This window comes from Lonchura striata, chromosome 4 (assembly GCF_050655825.1).
Source record: "Lonchura striata isolate lonStrDom1 chromosome 4, ASM5065582v1, whole genome shotgun sequence".
Taxonomy (NCBI): Eukaryota; Metazoa; Chordata; class Aves; order Passeriformes; family Estrildidae; genus Lonchura; species Lonchura striata.
In genome coordinates, this window is record NC_140706.1 from 50907549 (window position 1) to 50930019 (window position 22471).

A 22471-nucleotide genomic window follows, 5' to 3' on the forward strand; every position below is an offset into this window, starting at 1 on the left:
GCATATGTTTTATGGCTATGTTTGCTTGTAAGCATTCATCTTCCATTCCTATTGACATATACTTCCCCTCACACTGGATGGAAGTTTTAAATATGTATGGATGGATGTCTTGTCCTACATTTTAGTGATTGTTTCACTTCAAATTACAGTATTGCTTGTGCTGAGAAGTCAGTTTTACATCATACTGGAAGCAACATTCCTAAACAAAAATTTAACATAGGAACAGGTAGAAACTCCACAGGGATCCTATTTCTTGTGGAGCTGTTTTCAAGCTATTCCTACTATTTAATTATTGAAGGGGAGGGCTTGCATTTGCACAGATTTTTGTCTACCACCAGCTTTGCTCCTCTGATAAGACAACAGAAAGTTCCCTTCCAACTTCTATACTTGCTGCTATTAGAAAACACAGACTTCATAAAAAGCCAGGGGTAAGACAGCTTCATTTATAATTCTATATATAGCAGTGTCAGGAAGGGTCACCTTCAATAATTCAGGACTTTTCATCCTAAATCCATATATTTAAAAAATGCTGATTTATTATATTTTTCAGGATTTTAAGCAACAGAAAAAACCACAAACATTTATCTGCACTTTAATTTAAGAGACAAAGCCAGTATTTCCTACCTACTTAATATTCACTGAACTTCTTGTAAGAAAAGTACAGTCGCACACAGGATGCAATATAGAGTATTGCAAACAGATTAATTAAAACACTGCAAAGCTGAAAATCACAAAATATTTAGAAAACTCAGAAGCAAGAAGAAATAATACCAGCTAATCTGACCTCTTATGCAGTATTAATTACTGTGTAGTGTTACAGTAATTGCTGAGGTGCTTACACAATTGCTACTCCAGGAAATTACTGAAGGAGATTTTGATGGAAAATAAAGAATTAATGTATTAAATGCTTTTAAAAATACATCATTGATTAATAGATACAACAGTAGTGCTATAAAAGCTATATGCTATATCTGAATGTCAGTACACAAAGGCTGAGATGTAGCCTACGACTTATATTTCATTTCAAATATGAACAATAAACATTTTAAAAATTAATGTAGTGAAACTGGGTTTATAGTAATTTATCCTGCAGAGAAGTTCATATTACCATGAACACAGTAGGTAGTGCAAAGGGGAAAAAAAGCATCATTTCCCCAAGAGTGGTTCAGAAATGGCACATTCTGTCAGCACCATCATTCAGTGTATGGCAGGCCAACTGCATGTTACCTCATATTTTATTCCTACAACTTGGAATTGCTGTTTTGCTTCTTGTACTATGCAATGCTGTCTAGTTGATGCTCATTAGGAAAAGTCAACCTGTGGACACAGAGAATTTGTTAGAAAGCTCTCAATATTGACAGCAAGCAGTAACCAAAGAAATAATGCATTTTTCATCACTAAAACACATAAATAAATTTCTGTTTTTCCTTAAAGAACAGCTTGTTTTCACATATAATGTAGCATGAAATAGAAACAGGTATTGTGACTGCAGTTTAGCCCTCTAAGCACCGGCAGAAATCATAAAAGAACATAAATCAGGCTGGAACAGCTTAGAAATTCTGTATAAGAGAGAAACATTTCCAGAAGAGAGGAAGTTGTTATATTTATGGCACTGGACAGTGGTGCACAACTTTTTATTGACTCAGTAGAGTTTAAGATGTCAAAATGAGTGGTGATTTTACTGAAAGACATGAGACACTTCAGCATCCATCTCTGAGTACTGTGGCTGGGTATCTAAAATCACAAACTTGGATTTTGAAATCTGAAGCCAAGCTATTTAAATTTACACCACCTGTCCTAGAAGCAGGGCACTTTTCCTTGTGCCAGCATGGATCAAATCATGGTTCATAATTAACTTTATTTTCATATCCTTATCTTTTCGTGGAACAGCAGTAGCTTTCAAAGTATTTTTAAAAAGTGACAAGCAGACTAAGTGATTCTACCTAACATATTTAGGATAATGACAAGGCACATTTCTGAGTTGCTAAGTGAGATAGTAGGTTTCCTTGTAAAGGCTCCAACTTTTTCCTTTTATCTATTTTCAAAAGTACATGCAGTTTGCTCATTATATGAAAACATCTTTCAAATAGTGCTGAGTGGGTAAAATCTTCTCCATAAAATGACTTCATTAATAATCTTCCATTAGTTTTAATCTTTAAACCCCCAGGTCAATTTTTATTATTCACATACAGTAAACTTTTATAAAAATGTTCCCAGTGACTTCTAGACAAGAAATACACATGGACCAAAAATCAGACAGCCTCAGAAGAGTGGCACCACTTGAAATTTTATATGAAGCTTGGATCATTTTTCTATCAAAGTTTTAGGGCTGCTCTGCAATTGCCCATTAGATGTTGAAAGGCAATGAAAACACTACAGTGCAGGTGACTATAGATCGAGTAGGGGGGGAAGGGGGCGGTTTTATACCAAGGTCAGTGCCAAAATAAAGCAATATCGTGTTAGCAGTGTTTCTTATTTCACATGTGGGCTGTATTTCAAAAGGAGAGTGGTAATCTATATCTGCAATACAGATAAAAATCAGCAATATACTCCCTTTACTTTTTTTTTTTTATCTCCTATGGCATGCTGCACATGCAGAGCCAACAGAACAGACAGTTTAGGATTTCATAACATGACCAAATAAGACAATATCATGATTTTGTGGCTTCAAAGAAGAAAAGCCAACATGAAATTCAATAACTTTCAGGTTTGGTTTAACCAAGGTATTAAAAACCCCATTTCATCAGTTACTTAGGTAGAACAGTAATAATCAAACTCTGTATTGTGGGTGCTACCTGAACCTGATAGCCACTGAGAACAAGGATCTCAATAGATCCAAGTCCTTTCAGACCAAAGAGCCTTGCAAAATAGTGGTAAAAATGTTTGCGTGGTAAATGTGTCAGGTTTGGTTGTTCTGTTTGTTCACCAAACAGAATATTTTTCCCTGAGACAAACACACTGAGAGCATTATTTTTTCGATCAAGGATTTGCATGCCAGCTCATTTATAAAGTCTTAGTTTTGAGGATAGCTTTGTGCATTTTTCTGTTTCGTAGCAGCAACTGTAGCACAACAAGAAGACAATCCACAGACTGAACTGTCCCAACCACCTCAAGTTGTTTACTTGCAGGCATTTCAAGCCTACAGCTCTCAGTTTCTTACAGAATAATCTGTTAGAAGCAGTTTTTCTCTACTGGTGCAGTTTATTGCATGTTCTTATGTAAATGTAACAAGCAGTTCTTCTGCAGTTACACTCATGTCTAGTAAATCTAGAGTTTGGACTGTAGATTTTGTAAGATTATGACATTTTCTGAAAAAGTTCCTACAGCATAATGAATACCTTTGAGGTTGGTGTCCCCTTTCAGTTGATTTCATTGCTACCACTCTCTTCTCTAAGCATAAGGATTCATGAACATACCAGTATCTCGGCCAACAGTCCTCCTACTCTTTCAAGTACCACACTTCCTTTTTCCTTTCTCTTTGCAGCTGAATAGATAGAAAGTGAATATCCATTTATGCTTTAAAGGGATTCAAAATCACAAAGGAATCTTCCAGTCTCTGAGAAAAGAACTGAGAGTCAATAATGGTGAACCATAACCCTCATAAATGCTGTTCTTGTTTTCTAGTGGAAAAGGTGGTAAAACTTTTAATTGTTTTATTTGTTGTATATTTAAAATTGTTACCTTTATAGATGCTGTGAATAAGCCTAGAACTGCATCACAATATAGACAGGTATTGGCTATCAGCCTTTTGATTGCTGTTCCTTGCATCTTTATTTCAAAATCTGCAAAAAACTGAGACCCTTCTGTGTCGTAATAAGAAGGAATAGCTCAAAGTCAGCCAAAGAGAACTGAAGTCCATGACTTCTATTTGCACTGAGCACAAAGAACTTTATCCACTTTTTGGAGTGAAACTATGATTTAGCTTTGTTGAACATGATACAAATTGCTGTTTGTCCATATATTCACTTTTGTACTTACTTGATTGTTTTGTAAAGCACTTTAGCACACCATGGGTAGGAAAATATATCATACAAGACTGAAATTAACTTGTCTGTTCTGCTGAAGATGAAACATTCTCTTAAATGTTCATCCTACTACAGACTTAGAGTTGTGTAGAGATAAGGGAGTGTTTTATAATTACGGAGCTTGAATTCTACTGTCAGTTTTATATGTTTAATAATATATCAAAATGTTTAGATCCACAGGGTGCCTTATAAAGACAGAAATAAAATGCAGACTTCATTAAGCAGTGTTTTGTTCTTTACAAGATCTTATTACTACCAAGTACTGAAACATGCCTGAAGAGTTCAAATGGCACTTTGTCAGAGAAATCAGTATCTGCAAATGTGTCCATCCTGCCTCAAGCTCTGCTTTTGAAAATCCTTATTTGCCTCTATAAACATTATTGGAGATTCAGAAGTTTAGAATAAGTAATGTAACTTCAGCTACCTACAGAATTTGAGGAAAGCTATTAAAAATATATGCAAGTATCTTTTTTTTCTTTCCATTAGTGGTGACACTGCTTTTGAAGTCAGTGGCTCTTGCAATTGACCTTTTTGCATCAGCAGCAGGAAAATAATGTACTTTGTTTACTATAATGGACAGTAGTAGGAATACCAATTAGAACTTCAGCAACCTCCTTTGGAGTTATTGCTGTCTATTAATTTAGGGGCATGGAGGGCATATAAAACTTTCTTCAGATTTGCACAGCCATTATTTAATTCCTACTCTTTCTTTGTTTCTGTCCTGTATTACCAGAAAGATGGAGAATGCACCTGCAGATGGAAAGTTCACGGCCTGCTTTCTCCACTCTGATAACAAACTAACAGGTAAGTGAATTAACTACAGGAATTGAATTATGTGAGATATGAATGCAAGAGCAGAAGGACCTTATTTCTCTGAATTTAAGATTATAGGATGGCTCAAAATAGTCACTCTTCTTAACATGCCTCGAGCATACAGACTAATTAAGAGGCAAAGAGAAAAGACACAAATGGAGAATGCACTATAAGAAAATGCCAAGTTAGTTGATTTCCATAGAAAAAACAGCTGCTAGCTAAGTATCTAATGCATCCATACAACTGGTGTCTTCCAGCTGATACTGGGCCATATGGTTCCCATGTTTTCCATGGGATTCACTCACCACCAAGAGTTCCTACAAATCACTGAAGAGATTTGACTCCTGCAGAACTGCCACACTAAGTTCTGTACTGGCTTCCATGTTCCCCACATACTTTTCAGGATACAAAACTGTCCAGTCCAAACCTTTAATTTTCTCAAAGATTCAACTATATTTGAGGTCCATTCTAATAGCTATTCTTCTGTCAGAAATTTAAATGGTCATGCCCTTGAATCATTCTCACTATGAAGAAAAGAAAATGCCATGACAAAACCCCAGCATGGGCAAAATAAAAAAACAAAACAAGGGAATGCTTTGCTGGAGTCAGAATACTGAGGATAAATATGGGTAGCTGTAGGACAGTCATTGATTCAAACAATGAGAAGAGGTGCAATATTTGTCCAATTCTGTGAAACAGTTCTAAAACTCAGTGAACATTCAAAATAAAAAGTAATGCACTACAGAAATGCATAACCATGGTGGGGTTCAGAGGCAGGAAAAGATCCTGGATAAGAGATACTACTGAACAACCTCATGTCTTGATTTTGCTATCAGGAAAAAGAGGAACACAACATGAACTGAATAACATTTTCAAATGTTATGAAGTTATCAGCCATGCAACTCTGATTCTGACTGAAGGTTAGTTCAGAAAACATGGTTATTGACTGAGCTAAGAAAGAGGGAGGCTATAAAAAAAAATACACCAAAAACCGCAACAAACCAAAAGCCAACAAAGCAACAAATAAATACACAAAAAAAACCCCCCACAGGAATAACAAGTCAAACCAAACAACCAACACCTTAAGTAGCAAAGACAATACTCTCCACAGGCACAAGTGAAGTGCCATAAATAATGTCTTTTACAAGCATTGAGTTTGCTGGTAGAAAGGTGAAAGTCACAAGAGAGATCTATTATAAAAATATTTTTCTCAAAGTAGAGGTGTTAGAAAAAGCATCCTGGGATCACACAGCCAAATGAATAAGGAGTGTATCCCCAAGCAAATTTGGAGAGCAAACTTCCTAAGCTCTTTTCCCAGAAATATTTCCTTAAGTTGCCTTGAACCACTAATATTCATAATACATACATTAAAAAAATAAGTTTCAGGCAGATGAAAACAATTTCTGGTGAGCCCAGAATTTCTGAAAGCAGTACCAGCTCCAAGTGAGGAAGACCTGAGGTGGCATTTATTGACCCAGGGAATGAACACATTATCTGTTTCACTTCCATAATACCTAGGGAAGTAAGAACAAGATTTTTGGTTGATGTGGCAAATCACAGGTAGCACAAATGTGACCATGAAATAGCCTATTGAAAAAAGCCACTAAAATTAATTAAGCACGTCCTTTTTCTTTTAACTTGTGGATAGTACACCAGGAAACCTGGACAGTGTTTTGTGAAGAGTTTCAAACCAAAAATTGTTCAAGAACAAACATTCAGATATTTTATAGTAGAGAACTACAGTGCAACCAACTCTGAAGCATTTTTATTTAGGGGCCAAAAAGTGTTACTCCTTATTTATCGTTCTCAGAAGAAAAGAGTGCAGTATGGTTTGGTCACTAGGAAACTGTTGCTTTATGCAAGACTTGAGCTAAAACTTCGACCTTATCCAGCAAATCAATTGTTTCCTTTATAAAAAAGCATCTTGTGATCAAGAGTTACGTAAGATTGTAAACACTTAATGTTGCTCTGAAATCTTATGCATACAGAAGTTTTGGAATTTTTTTTACAAGAAAATTTCAGTGACTTAGAAAATTGGGCAGTGTGCGGATGACAGAGAGACCTTTATAAAAACCAAACCAAGACAATTTACCAATATATCAGCAATACTCTGAATGGCGCATGACTGAGATTAGTGGAAGATAATTTGCCTTAATTAAGAAGAGAGAAAAATCATTACCACCAAGACTAAAGAGTACTATATAATGTGTTATGTCTGTAACATCTATGAAAGTAAAACTTCCTAATTTTTCAGTGGAGTGTCTTGCACAACTAAGCCCTGACTTCCTTCACTGTAGTAAAAAAACATCCATTTCCAGAAGACACTAATCCATTTCCACTAAGACACTAATTACACAAAGCAGCACAGGAGAATTTCATTTAGCTACGCGATTTCAAATTCATGTGAACTACATTCAACTGATGGGATAATATATGTAAACCAACTAAAAATCCAGACAGTGAGGCAATCTATCCCTCATTAAAGCTGTTTGACTATCAACTGGCTGGCAAAACCCTCAAAATCCATGCCCCAGTTTACCTACCTATAAATTGTGTTTTAATGGCACTGTTCAGCACAGAGACCTTGCAAAGCAGCGTGAGGAATGTGGAAGAAAATAAATCATAAATTATTACATAAGTGCTACTATTCTGAATGTGTATAGTGATAATAACTTGCTTTTATAGACTAGTAAAATCATGAGATCATAGGAATAAATCTAAGGTAACACATGTCAAAGGGTCACAAGACTAGATAAGGTGACATTCTGGCTTAATCTTTGAAAACGCATTTTGCATAGCAAAATCTGTTTTGAAAGAGTTATATAAAAATATAATGCATTTAATTTCAGATTATAGAAATTCCTGGTAGAAACATCTTTTCCTGAGAAATTGTAATAATTTCAAATATCAATTATTCATATTTTTCAATATATCTCAAAAAAATCAATAAACTTTGAAATATAGAACTAGGCACTCACAAGTCTATGAAAGTGGAGATGTTACATTGCTTTAAATTATGTAAGGAATCGGTTGAACTGTCTGCCTTTAACTTACTACTAGTTCTTCAGAAGAATATAAATTCAAAGTTCTTTCCTCATTCGTGACTGCATGGAATGCTCACCATCAAAAACTGTCACATGATCACAAGCAGGACTTTCCTCCAGGTATGGTTTGGAGAGAAAGGAAATAACCTCATAAGGAGGTGTCCTAGATTGCAAGGCAATGTGTGTATTCTATTTGCCATCTCTCAGAGGTGTGACAGTTTTCTTTAGCTCTTCCACAAACCAATCCTCCCTGCTCCAGGGAAACATCTGCTGTTAATGGGCCACTGAGTGTCACTGCATTGTTGATAAAACTACATCATCCCATTATGAGATGCTCTCCCCAGAGGGAGGAACCAAGCATTCCTAACTGGATATAATCTGAGATTTTAGGACACTAGAACAGCCTTTCCACTGGATCCCCAGAGGAGCAGCGGCCTTTTCCACTGGATTCCCAGAGGAAGACCAGGCCCATCTGCACCACCACTGGACCTTCAGAGGATGACTACAACCCTTCTACAGGATCACTGCTTCAACAGAACCACACTTGCCACTCCAGGAGGACTGCAGCCACCATTTCAATTGGACTACTACCAACACTCTGTCCAACAAGGTGTCAGGTTGTATTCTGACTTCGACAGTGTTGTTTTGTATTACTGCATTGTTTATTTTAATTTTATTTGCTTCCCTAATAAAGAACTGTTATTCCTGCTCCCATATCTTTGTCTGAGAGCCTGCCTTAATTTCAAAATTATAACAATTTGAAGGGAGGGGGTTTACATTTCCCATTTTAAGGGGGGATGGGGGGTGGTTCCTGCCTTCCTTAGCAGACAGCTGTGTTTTCAAACCAAGACAGGAGGGAAGGTACCTTTCAGCAAGGCAGCATTTTTGGCCAGACATTCTTATGCAAAAACTGCTGCAGATGTGATGCTAAGCACATATATTGGATTAAAGAAATTACTGGGATTTCAGCAAAGGAGCAGAGGCCTGTGAAGGTGGCTGTAAGAGTGGTCTAACTCTCAAAGAAAATGCTGGTGAAGATTCTCTGCCTCTCAGAGGGGAAGATTAAGAAGATTCCCTTTTTCTGCTCACTGGGGAGATGGACATGGACCAGTGACCAGCCCACTGCACCAAAACTAAAGTGTATTTTGCCAAGAAGGGGCCTAGAAATCACTGTTTGAGACCTGAGCCTGTCATAGCAATGAAGCACTGCTCTAATAAAATATTTAATTTTTTTTTGACATACATAATATTGTACATATTTATATCCTCTCCTACCCATAAGCCTGTCCACATTTGCAATCACAAAGCAGATGTTAAAGGACTTTAAACTGGGTACTCTGAATGAGGTTTTGGATTGTTCTAAGACACAGGAAAGTAGCTATCATTGCCCTCTGTTCTTCCCAGTTCCATGCATTTAAGAGACATATAATTATTTTATATGACCAAGTCCATCATGGGATGTACTTCACTGGCAAAGTTGGATTTTTGAACATGAACCAGGTGAGCAAAGAACAGTTTTAAACACAAACAAAACCTCTCTTCCCCGGAAGACTTGCAGTTTAATTAAATGTATGTTTCTCATTAGATTTGTGCTTGATATTTTTATTTCATTTTCCAGTTAAGTAACAAATCTATGCTTGCACCTGTTTAATTAATGAGAAACCAAATAATCTTCTTTAGAAACTACTTTTATGGAATAAGGCACTATATATCTTCTCTAATTTCCCCCCATCTACCAGAATTATAAAATACTCATTCAACAAACAAGAAGGAAACTAAGAATGCATTGATGATAGCATTTGCTTTTCTTTTTGCCTTCCCCCTGCCCCACAAAAAAAAAACCAAACCAAAAAATCAGTAAAAAATAAGTAACATTTTCCATAACAGAGGAAGCACTATTTTTTCAGGTCTACAGGATATAGACAAAGTCCTACATTAAAGACTATGATGAAGTGATGTTTGTGAAGTTTATTTCCATTTTGGCAAGAAGTCTTGAGCCTAGAAGTTCTGTTGCAACTGGTTTTTTGTGTATATTAGAGAGATTTATTGGACTAGGGAGAGCAGATTTAGTTATAGTCCTTGTCAAACCTCAGAAGTTATATTACAATATAACAATGCAATACAGGTATTTTTCTTTTTTTTTTTTTAATAGGATAAAAGGTACCTAGAAGGAAGAGGGAATATGCAAGCTGAAAAAAATACATTGTGCAGCACAGAACAAATGGAGGCAATACCTCACAGAGCAGGTAAGAGAGGAAAAAAAAAAGAATTCCAAGGCAAATACAAACACCCCACATAAAAGGGCTACAAAAGCAAAAAAGTACAAGTAACCAAACAGTGAAAACAACCACACTATTAGAAAAGTCATTGAAGAAAAGAAAGCTGGTGTGGATTACAGTTAAAAACTAATCTCAATAGATTTTTCTGCTTTGAAATAAGTGGGTTTGTGTCTACAGAAATACAAAATGACAAGGAATTTATAAAAATAAAAAATATTTTCAGAAAATGAATAGCTTGCCTGAACAGTAGTTTTTTGACAAGTGCAGAAATAATGCTTGCCAAATTCTCTGAGGGCCTTGGAGAAGGTAATCTGAATAACTTTTTATATTAATTCTGATAATTTGTCAGCAAGGTGTAGAACACTTCAAACTACAACTGAAATATGCTGATTGGAAACTATTAAAAGAATGGATCATGATCCTCCATAAAAACCATCAGGGAGAAAACTGTCAAGAGTTTCTTATTTTGTTTCAACTTCTTCCCCAAGTCAATTCTGGAGAAGGGATAAAATGAAAAGTATGCAAATCTAAATTAATGGACTTTTTAATCACTGGTATGAAAAATAATTTTGTTTTACCAGGGAAATAAAGGCTATCAAAAAAACAAACAAAAAAAACCAAAACAAAACAAAAAAACAAACAAACAAAAAAAAATCCACCAAAAACCAAACCAAACAATAGTCCCAACTCTATTTGCCAAAGCAGTTATTTCTCTATTTGCCAAAAAAGTTATTTCTCTAGAAGGGGCCTATATGCAGCTAATATTTATAGCTAATAAAAGTGTGTTCTATTGTGATTAAATTGTAATTCATATTGAGCACACAACACCAGATGTAAAAGATTTACAGAGTAGAATTACACCAAAATAGGTTGCTGAAAAATATTCTGGACGAACGCCTGACACAGTTACAAATGGCCACATTGGAGGTCTCCTGCCATGCCAAAGGCCCCTAAATAGTCCAGATATAAAATATACAACGCATGGTCATTAAATTTTACAAATATTTTTACCAAGGGATTCCCTCACTTCAACAGATGTGTTCAGAGATAAGAAAAACACCTTTTACACATGTTTAAGCAAAATTACAGTATATTTGCTAAAAAATATGTAATTAAAAAAAAATTGTATTTCACTGCTCAAAATTACAAATATATAAATCTGCCAGAAGTGCACTGAACATTCCCAGAAACAATAAAAACCTGTATGTATTATTATTTTGTTAAGGCTTTAAAGCACACACATCATTACCTAAAGCAAGTTGTCTTAAAGAGTTCCCCATCATAACTCTCATTTTTTCTAACTAAGTTCTTTCCCCTAGATGCTTTGTTTCATACCTGCTTCTACCCTTCTAAAACTGGCTACTCTTAAAAAATTATTAAAAAAAAATATATTTTCATTCCAAGTGCAACACACCATTCTTACTGCCCCGATGTTACAAGAGTCTCAGACTGCAAGGATACCTGAAGGCAGAATGTACCTGTGGCAAGTAACTGACAGAGAGCAGGTCTCCATCCACAGCCATGCCTCAAGAAGTGGAAAACCCCAAAGAAACAACCAGACTAGAGATCTCTGTGAGTCTGAGCCAACAGGAGCCTGCTGAAATGCTTTCCAAAGCACAAATTTTTCATTCTTTAGAAATACAGCTGAAATGAAAGGTTTGCAGTAACAACCAGCAATGATTGAAGTTGAAGGGGAAGACACTCAGTACCTAAGCTACCAATTCCACAAAAGCAAACTCATAGTTCTGGTCTACAGAAAAACTCACAAAAAAATTATGAGGGCAAATATGGAATGCCCATGCACACGCTCATGGAAAATCAGCAATCAGTGAGAGAAATTCCTGATCCACCTATTAACCCCGTTTGACTATTTTGATCATGAGAAACTGCCATGAACTCCAGAAATGGAGAAGCACTGTACTGAAATTTTGTGCAAGCATGCAGCAGATTTGTAACAATTAAAAGCAAAAACACCTCAGTAAAACAACAATAATGAAAAAGAAGGAAGGGGAGAGATCAATATCCTTGCCAAAAAAACCTCAATCATTTAAAGATTCAGAGAGCAAATTAAGATTTATTCATCATAAAATGTCAGTGCATTAGATGGAACTCATCTCACCAATTCTTTTGTTAAAGGAGCTGAAAACTGTCACCCATGACCAATGCTTCCGGAACTTCACAGGAGGGTAGAGGGGAAGAGAAGAAAAGCATAAGCACACATTTAATCCCCATCTCCCACTAGAGAGGGAAAGTAATAAATTCAGGCCATCACAGAGATGCAGTGCGAAACATTAGAGTTTAAAAAGATGCTAAAGGTCAATCCATTCAATAAATTTATGGAAAACTTGATAATACTGAGCTACCCCAACCAATCCCTCACGTTCAGGTCAAATTTCAATTATTGAGAGACCTTTATGTCAGGGAAAAATAATTCCCAGCATTGGTAGTGTATGCCCTGTCAACATAAATCACAAAAACTGGATATATACGCATCCATGTGTAGTTCTCAAGTCTGCAGTTAGAAATCTTTACAAGTACCCTACTCTACTTCCAGAGCTTAAGAAATGTCCTTGATTCTCTTGCTTGACTGCATTAGCTTTACTTGCTCTCTGACCATTTGAGAAAAGGTTGTACAATTTTGTTACTCTGCAAAATCTCTTACATCTCTCTAATGGAATTATGAATGCTTTTCTTCAGGTTCACAAGTAAACTACTTTTCAAATCAGAGACACTTAGTCCCCGTTTTTGCATATACTATGCAAAAAGCTTAACAACAAAATCTTTCTTGCTTTCTCTTCCCATTTGTTCTCAGGTCCTTCACAGTTTTATCCACGGAGGAACAGGAGAAAATGGAAATTAATGCAGAGGTTTGGTATGCATAACTTTTAAACAACACACAATAAAATAAAACTTCTAGAAGTATTATAGATACAAACATTTTTTTTTCTGATTTATTTTTTAATGTGCTTTAACTGAAAGCATTAGAAACACACCCCAGGAAATGCAAAGTGTCATCATGTGACAATATCTTGCTTATTACACCTGGCTAAAGTATACATGTTGCACATTGCAGAAATTTTAGAGAGAAGCAGGTACATTTTCTATACAAAGGAAAGAATTGGGGGGGGTGGGGGGAGAGAGGGTCTCCTCACATGCCAAAAAAGCCTGCCTTAAGTCCCATCCCCACTTTCTTAACAGGCTTTTTAGTACTGAAGTGGAAGTCTCCTGTCTACAGTATTGCCTTCTCTGTAATGTCACCTGGTGATGTAATGTGTAGCAGCAGCAGCCAGGGAGAACAAGGCTATGGCCTAAATAACTGATATTTTGGGGAAGTGTTTGACAAGAGCCATCGTGTTACTTATGGGAAATGCTGGTGGTGGTGTTAGGAAAATGTGCAAAGAGCTTCTACCACAAATGCCAAGAAAGTCACATCTGCCACATTTGTGTCCATTTTCACACTTATTTACTGTTAGATTTAACAATTAGCATCAAAGAAATCCACTCGTCACAAATTTTCCAGGAGAGAGAGGATGCATTAGATAAAAAAAGCACATTCCCACTAGAATAGTAATTATAAGAAAGGTAATACTGAGGACATCACCTATTAAAATCTGAACATCCTTGATGCGTAGCAAACAGCACTTGAGCTTCACAGCACACTGCTTCTCAGCAATGTTTGGAATTTTTGCCCAATACCCATAGAAATTCCAAAGGTGATGCCAGAATCATGTGATACTGTAAGGTTTCTCTTTAAAACTATTAGCTGAAATAATAGATGCAAAAAACCCAAAGAAATTTTTCAGAGTTGTATCATCCAAACTTTAATACTAAATAACAGACAGCTAAATATATAAAATTACTGCAGACATTACTTAGCATCCCTTACAGGCCAAGGTGCAAAATTAACACTTAACATTGACTGCTTGGGACAGTCCAAAGCTAAAATCTAGTGCAACTGCATTCTGCAGCCCAGCTTTGGCTGCATACAACAAAAAGATACTGAACAACACAAGTAAGTCAGTCTTGAACACCACAGCATAGAAACAGACATTTAAACATGCAAGAATGAAGCTGCAGCAAACGTTCATCTGTGCCAATAAACTCAATCAGTGTTTGTCAAGGAAAGCTTATCTTTGATGGGATTTTCCTACTTCATTACATAGTCTTAGTTACGTATGTTTTGTCAAAACAAGCAAATTCCTACAAACAAATCTGGCCCTGAGGAGCAGCACTGGAGGTGTCAATCCTGTTCAGCAGTGAGTCGCAGTCTGCAGGAGAGCAGAGCTCCTGGCCTGCTTCTGTTCGCTTGCATGTTCTCAGACTGAAGGCTTCTGTAGTTTAACCTCCAAATCCTCGTTGCTAGCCAAAGGTGAATGCAAATGTCTGAAACATTAGGTTTCCTTACTGTAATAAGGAATAACAGTCTTGATTTTTATTTGTCAACTATATATTCTAATTGGGAAACACCAGATAATCCAGGTGATGTTGGTCAAAAGTCTGGTCTTTACAAGTTCTTTACTTCTGATACAGATACTGGTTATAATTTTATTACTACTCTGTGAAAAAGCACAGAACATGCATTAAAAACTCTTTATCCAGGTGAACAAGAATAAAATTCTATTTCAGCTTGACATGGATAGAGAACTGTAGAGAAACTGTTTTTTCCACCAGAATGATCTGCTGTAGGAGTTGGCCACACGCTTTAAACGTGATTGACATGTCTCTGAATTCAAAGTGTCATCTGCTGAATTCAGGATCTGCTGTCTATCTCTCAGTGTGTAAAAAATGAATTGCTTCAAAATGATTTATTGCCAGCAAAATAGAATGTGAAAACAACAATAGAAACAGCATTGTAAAGGTATCCTATATTTAATAGTACCGTTTGATGAGTAAATTATTTCAGAAATATAATCAAACATTCTTATTGTGAAACTCTTGGGCTTGATAAAGATATTGCACAATCTGTTATCTGCTTCCTGATTCAAAGAACTAATGCCATTAAGAACTTGCAGAAATGCAGCATTAAATCCCAGGTTTCCACTGCTGCTTGTAAATCTGTGCAGAAAATACAGAACTGTATTCTCAGTAACAATCTGTGGAATTAATCTCTGCTTTTATCTTTTGTACTTTCCTCCCTCTCCTGTGAGGTATCTGCAGAGATATCTTTAATAACGTATTTTAATTTCTATTTTTTCTGCAAATGGGCGGCTTGCTTTATAAATCTCATCTGTGCACAAGCTAGCAAAAGCTTCATATATAGAACTATTTAAAAAATATCATGGGTGATCCCTCAAAAAGTACATTAGTCTTCAAAAATGTTAAAAATTAAATATATTGGTATTAATGTTTAATACTTTTACCTTAGAAAGATCAACATAAATGTTAAAAGGTGGCGATGACTGGAGGTGAAAGCTCCAATTATTTGAGAAATTAAAGCATAAATATAACTGAACATGAGGACTATTATGCTTACAAGCAGCTTAAAATGAAATACATCACATTGCATATTGAATCACACTCAGCTTCCAAAAGCACCAATTCAGTAAAGTTCCATAAAGAATATTTTATGTCCTTTAAAAGGAGAGTGTAAACACCTACCTCCTTTTTCAGAGTGCATCCGTTCCATCCACACCATTGTCATTCACCAGAGCCATTCCTAGGGCACAAACAGAAGACTCAAAACTACTGGCCTTTTTTCCTGTCACATATGTCTCCAAAAATACCATCAGTAAGAAAAACAAAGGCTACACATGATTAGGTGTCCTTGGCTGTTAACATAATCCAGTTTGTTTTTCTTTTAATCTGGAGTAAAGTAGCTCTTTGCTGATTAGTGCTTAAAGGAGTCAAGCTTATAGCCAGCATTGCTACTGGACCTGCCACATTCCCCTTTCCCTCCAGGTGTCTTCTGTCCAGTATTTGGGATTATAAACTCTAAGATGAGGGAAACGCGGTTGCACCTATTAAAAAAACCTATGAGATGGACCCAAGCAACCAAAGAGAAATGAGAATAGTATGTCGCTTGCTTGGGTTTTTTTTCCTCTTCTCGTAATTATCAATGCTTACTTTCACTTTCTTCTACTAATTACTAGTGATGGGGAACACAAGCAGTTCCTGTGTTTAAAGCTCATTTTGCCTGAAATGGTTTGTTACTGTTTGGTTTCACAAGGAGCTGAAGTAGTGAATCCAAATGGCAGTGGTAGCTTGCCAAGTCATGGCAGATTATTTTAAATATTGACAACATCCAGCTTCTTGACAGGACTTAAGTTTATCCATTGCCTTTCAAAAAATATTTTTCCCTGTTTTGTGGACATTATCACACTATTCTACCTGCAGAGGAAATCTGACATTTTAATGATGATTAGTCACAGAAAGAAGACTGGAAGCAGGGAGAGAAGACCATCTTTCTGAAAGATTTTAAAATGTATGCAGAATTTTGGATGAAATTTTGGAGGAAAATTTTGGAGTCACCTGTTTGTTTCTGATATTCATTAAACTAATAACATCTGGAGATAAATAGATATTGCCCAAGCTTCAAAGGGCAACTGGAATCACCCGTGATACATGGCATTTAATTATTGTCAAGCTTTACTCTAGACAGACAATCTTGGAAATTAAAATATAAGCAAACACAGTAACAGACCAGTGATTTGCCAACAGTTACACATAAGGTTAACTATGGACTTGACCATTCAATGTTGAACCGAAAATTGGAATGATTTTGCTGGAACTTAGGTACTACCTGGAGTTGTCTGTCCAGCCATAGATTATTTGTAACCACCAGAAGTACATTCCACAGCAAAACTAATCAAAAGTACAGATGACTGACAACCACATTTCTACATGACACAGAAAGGAAGTACTCAGCAAAAACAAGACCAAATATTGGACAATATGCATCCAGCTTGCATGTGATTTCAAAGTTAATTTTTAGAATAAGCTGTTTGTAACTGTACTGGCAGTGACTTTCACTTTTATGCTTTGAAGGACAAGGTCTGTTCCCAGCCTCTCCCAGTCTGAGGTTGTGAAGTAATTCCTTATCAGATTGAGAATATAACACTTGTGATGGTGAATGTATCCTCTTAAGCGGCAAAGAAGCCTACTGAAATGTTTGATAAAGCATGAAACAAACTCAATTGACTTAAGAATCTAAATATTTTCTTTTTATTGTGTACAGGTCACTATATTGCTCTGAGAATACAGTGCACAGATCACTGACATCCGATTTAAATTTGTGACCTCTTATTGCTTACTCCTTTTTCCCCCACCTGCCTCAGAACTACAAAGAAAGGCCACAGTTTGTAATCAGAGTTTTCTGTTTCTTGCACACAGTTTCAGCTGCTGGGGGTGTAACCACAATTCATAGTGTAAAAACCTAAGCTTAATTTTCAGAGGTAAATTTAACACACAAAACCCAGGAAAAGTAAAGTTTGGGAGGGAATTTCACATTCTTTCATTAAAAAGGAGAGGGACTGTGTAAAGCAGAGAGGAATTATTTCCAAGCACTAAGTTACAACAGTATTACACTTCTATTAAAACTAAACATAACCCACATGGGCTAGTGTCAGTGTCTGCACACATCATTGCTAGGTGACATGAAGTATGCACAGACAGCTGTCTGCAGCACTGCTGTGCTGGAACAACACTTTTATAGCTGAGCTGTTTCCTCAAGTACAGGAAGCAGATTAAACACAGAATTTGAAAACAAGGTTTTACCTTGAAAAGTAAATTTCTTCCTTGTCCAGTTCTCTTTTCCTTACCCTGCTCTATGAGTAAGGCTCCACAGCCCATGATGATAATTAAGTTCATCACAGTAATTGCAATTTTGCCATTTCCCTTCTTTGCTGCACATATCTGTCTCCAAAGTAAAAACCTTTCATTTTGCTCTATTATTTTTTAAATAATTCAACAAAAAGAAAATTAAAATAATTAAAATTGTATTCATTGCCCTCAGAGGAGACTTTGGTGGTCTGGACAGATAAGTCTTTTGCTCACCAGCAATACTGGACAGCATGCAATATCATGAGTATAAATACACCAAAGTTTTAAGGGTCTGAAATAACTTCAGGGTTTGTATTTAACTTCTGTCACTAACCAGGTTGTATTTTTGCAGCACTTTCAGCTCATAGAAAGCTTGAAAACCAATTGACTGTCACAAGAAATTGCCAATAATAGATTTTATGGGTTTCAGTAATTAGCAGTAGAGAGAAGTCTCAAATAAATGCAGTATTGTGTGTGTGTTCATCAGCATTAAGCTTCAAAACAACCCTGTAATTTCCAGTCAGATGCAATTTCCTTATAAGATCTTTAACATAAAACAATACTACTAATAAAGACATCTCTTCTGTACAGGTAATTAAGAACAGGCTTTGTTAGATGCAAAAATGCAAAGATATTCAGAAATAGGGGGACAGGTAGAAATGCATCTACCTATCCTTCTATGAAGATAGGTAAGTGTACTCCAAAGTAAAATAATAGTCTTTAGAACCGGAAAGACAAATTCTGGGATTCAGATTGTTTATATGGCAAGGGGCAGAAAATTTTACCTCCTAATACACAAAAAAGAGCTAGAATAATTAGGCTTAAGTCAAGGCATACAGGTAAAAAAATGGGCTTCCCACCTTTGCTTTGTGGAAACATTGCCAGCTTAATTATTAATACACCTTTGACAACAGGAACATTAAAAGAGCATAAAATTACATCTTGCACCTCCCCACCAGCATGCTCAAGCCCAGCACCTGTCCCTCCTTCCAGTCAGAGGAGGTCACTGCAGGTCGGTGTGCCAGGGAGCAGCCAGGGCAGCAGAGCTGGCAGGAGGCTGGAGTGGAGGGAATTCCATGCCGGCCCAAGCCAGTGGGAATGCCCTGGGCATGGCAGCCAGGTCCAGCCAGGAGAGCAGCTCACAAGGTGGGTCTGCAATCAAACACAAATCCATCCCTCTAGACGAGCCCTGCCTCAACAGGGGCACCGCCCTCGGGCGGAGCTTAAGTGGAGCTCAGGGTGGGGAAGCGGCGGTGGCTGATCAGCGCAATTAAAGCTCATTAGCGCACCCAGGGTCCACAGTTTGCTTTGGTCGCTTGGTTGAAAGTTCGTTTGCCTTTAGAGCCCTGCTTCTTGCTGGTATCACTGTGAGACCAAGCAGGAGAAAACGCGGTTTGATGTGTTATTTTACTGTGCGGGAGGCCATACATAAACTACAGAATATGTTTACTCCTTCGCTAAAAATGACTTGTTTTTCTGCAGAAGGGGAATGAGAAGAACTGCACAGACTTGATTTTTGTCATGGTGGCTGCAGATAGCTTGTAGTTAGTATTTTGGCAAAGGAAAACCTGTTTTATTAGAGACACAAAATATGGCACGCTATTACATCTACTCACCCAACAATGAAGGCTAGAGGTACAAAAATATATTAACAATATTATTCCACATTTGGATATAAAATCCTGGAGATAGTAAGACATAAGTTACCTTGCTAATATATTGCATACAGATCCATTGGGTGAATTTATATATTGTTATATGATATTATTGAATAAAAAATAATTTTTCTTTCAGCTTTAACAATGTTAACTATTCACACTAACCCAGTTATTTTCAACTATTTTTTCAAGAAGGACCAATAAATGTCTGTGTTTCTTTACAGAAGTATGCTGCCTAAATATTGTGTATCTTAAATGCTCTCACAAATTAATATGAAATTAAACACATTAAACCAACAAATGAAAACATTTGTTAGACATTGACCGATTAATGTGAATAACAGTAATACTTCAAGATGATATGGTTTTATATATAATTTAATAGGCATAAGATTTCTAATAAATGCTATGAAGTTTAATCTTTATAACTGTGCTAGATGCTGGATTGTACAGGCAAAAGCTGGTTTGAATGTGCTGCTATGTTAGACACACTTGCCAGTATTAAACAGACTGTGACTATTATCTGTACATTTGTCTCTCTCCAGGGCATTTTTAAGAATTTTTGTAATTAGCTTTTGTTTCGGAGCAGTGCTTTCATTTTTCTTGATAAAGCTTTTGTTTTTCCAAGGTTCTATTGAACTGAGATTAGGTTCTGCATTTTCTATAGTCATTACAATAAGAATAGGAAGCTTTTAATAATATATGAAAACTAGTAATGACAAGTATTTTACAGTGCTTTCAAATCCAGTTAAGAATAAAATAGTTTAATGGTTACTTTCTTTTATTGTTTTAATTTTGGCACTATCTTGTAGAAACAGTGTTTCTCATTAGAAAATTCAAATAATAGAGGTCTATGAAAAATGAATTAGAGGTTGAGCCACCATGACACAAATTGCACCCTGTAACATAGATGCTAATCTTAACCTAGTTACTCTACTTTTCATGGTCAAGGAAGAAGGCCCTTGTCTGAGATTTGTGTTCATTTAATCTTTGCTGTGTTTGTCTCTGTGGGAGGAAATAGAAATATGTTAAGAGGAGCCAGACTCCATGTGCTGCCAAGAAGATATAAGTCAAGGCATGGCCTGTATATAGTTTAGGAAGATTTCTATCTTCTCTACACACTGAGAGCCTGTTGCGATGCTCTGAGGTTTTGTGCAAGCTTTGACAGTCTGGACATCCTTGAGACTCAGTTTGCCAGTCTGCACCTCTTTCCTTTGTTCCTTATTGTCAATTTTTCCATCTGACTCCAAACAAAGCAACTAATTTGGTGACTAAAGTTTTAACCTATTGCTTTGTATCAGCAGTCAGGTTTAAGTCAGTGGTTATGAACTGACACCATTCACTACAAATTAAAGTAACCAAGCAAGAGTCATTTACTCTTACAGATGCTAACAGTGAGTTTACCAAGCAACAATATTCACTATTATCTTATAAAAAAATATGTTTTCATCACCTCTCACAGCAGGGTTCCACATCCTAATTTGCTATAATTATTAAGTCAGCATCAGATTTTAAGAACAAATGTTATCATTATTCACTGCAGCACTCCAGCAAGACTTCACTAGGAAGCAATAAAGAACAAAATAATTCTTTTTTATGCATTATTTATATTTCAAAGACCCTTATTTCCCCCTAAATACTTGAATTAAGTTGCAGACTGTGGTGTTCTGAGAACTGAGTTATGTCCTAAAGCAATGCTTCTGAAGAAGTTCATCCTGCCTGGAAATTGGGTTCCGATTTGCCTGTGAATTTTTTAATTCAGGCTTCTGATATTCTGCAGCTGTAGCTGCTGCTGGATTTTGCATCCTGGCATGGGGATTCTTTCTGTTGCCAGAGAGAATGATGAATGGTTGTCTGAGTAGCTCAGAGCACATACTTATTTCCTCTTCTATAAGAACAACAGTCAATATCATTTAGGCACAGGGAAACATCATCACAATACAACAAATCCAAGGAATGCTTTCTTTTTTTACTGCTGATTCTACCTGCTAAATTGTAGCTTTTTCAGAACTTATTTTGTATTGCTGCTGTGCTCCATTGAACAGGTATGGCTAGAATAAGTATGGGCCTTCAAATACCCTAACATAATAAACTGCAATAGTTCTAACAACATAGGATTCTTTCACTCCAATTTGAATCTAATTTTAGTGACAATAACACAGAATTCACACCAACAGAATTTGGAACATGCAAGGAACATTATGTATCTTAGTTAAAAGCTGTTTAAAGTTGTTTACACTAAAAATAGTGTGGAACTGAGAAGTTTTCAGATCTCAGCTATTTTGATAAATTTCATTATTTTAAATTTCTGTTTGGAGTTGTAAACAGGTAAAGCAGCCTGCTTTTACATTTCAAGATGAAAACCTGGAAGAATAATTAATTAGACATGAACCTTTTTGAGAGAGACTGAAATGAGAAGGAAAAAGCTTGAGTTTAAAATTAAATAATTTGCAATGGCCTAAATGAAACTTTTATATTTTCAGCTTACAGAAATCTATGGCATATTTAATGTCTTCTTTTGTTGATATCCCACAGTGAGCTACAGGAAAAAAACCCCAAACCTTAACATTTCTTGACATCTCTGTATCACTAAATGGGTACTATTTGGAAATGTGTTTACAGACTTGCATCCTATTGGCAAGACTCACTATGTTTTTAACCAAAGCACATTAAAGAAAGGTTTCTTGCTAATCACTCATCCCATGGTCTGTAATTTCTAGGAAAGATCCCATGGTTGAAGGGATTAATGAAGACTAGAACATTGTATGGGGTATTCTGGAGCCTGAGGTTATGGCATAGCTTTTTATAACATCACTAAGCATGTGCCTGCTCTTAAATTACCTATTGTGCCAACCAGAAACTCTAAATATTTTCTCAATTATACTCAAGTAAAT

The 22471-nt window shown here is 36.3% G+C and overlaps 1 long non-coding RNA gene across 1 annotated transcript; it reads right to left on the reverse strand.

Moving 5' to 3' along the window:
- Positions 1–13999: 13999 nt before the first annotated feature.
- On the reverse strand, positions 14000–21886 carry LOC146767638 (uncharacterized). The gene is made up of 3 exons (XR_014954878.1): positions 18780–21886; positions 15760–15817; positions 14000–14544 (listed from the first exon to the last, which is right to left on the reverse strand). It is a non-coding gene; the product is annotated as an uncharacterized LOC146767638 (long non-coding RNA).
- Between the last annotated feature and the right edge of the window lie 585 nt (positions 21887–22471).